At 59.8% G+C, this 423-nt stretch overlaps 1 protein-coding gene across 1 annotated transcript in view; it reads right to left on the minus strand.

Annotated features, from left to right (window-relative positions):
- LOC112109581 (E3 ubiquitin-protein ligase Rnf220-like) overlaps positions 1–423 on the minus strand; it is a 20,764-nt gene that overhangs the window by 19,451 nt on the left and 890 nt on the right. The window lies entirely within an intron of this gene.

Below are 423 nucleotides of genomic sequence, written 5' to 3' on the forward strand. Positions count from 1 at the left end.
CCCCCATATTCTAACCACTAGACCCCACTCCCCTCCCAGAGCTGGGGTTAGAACCCAGGAGGGCAGCTGGGGGCCTGGGGAGTAGTTTAAACACCTGCCTAATCTTTGTTTGCTTTTCCCAACCTAAAGTTGCACTGTCAGGGCAGATGGGGAGGGGAGGGGAGTGGAGGGAAGGGGGGGCAGGGCGGGTGGGGGGGGGCTTTGTGACTGTTGATAGGCTGCCCTTTCTGCCGGCAAACAAAAGCACGGTGCTGCCTCCCACACACAATGGGCTTTTCCCTTTTCAGATGCAGCTGCTGCAGGTGTGGGTGGGTGGGTGGGGGGCCGGCTGTGTGTGTGTGCGTGAGATTGTCTCTGGGAGCGGATGATTGTGCCAGGGCCTGTGGGGTGTGATTGTGAGAGAGAAGCTGTGATTGGGGGGGG

This window comes from Terrapene carolina, unplaced genomic scaffold (assembly GCF_002925995.2).
Source record: "Terrapene carolina triunguis isolate 2854851 unplaced genomic scaffold, T_m_triunguis-2.0 Scaffold833, whole genome shotgun sequence".
In the NCBI taxonomy this organism is placed as follows: Eukaryota; Metazoa; Chordata; order Testudines; family Emydidae; genus Terrapene; species Terrapene triunguis.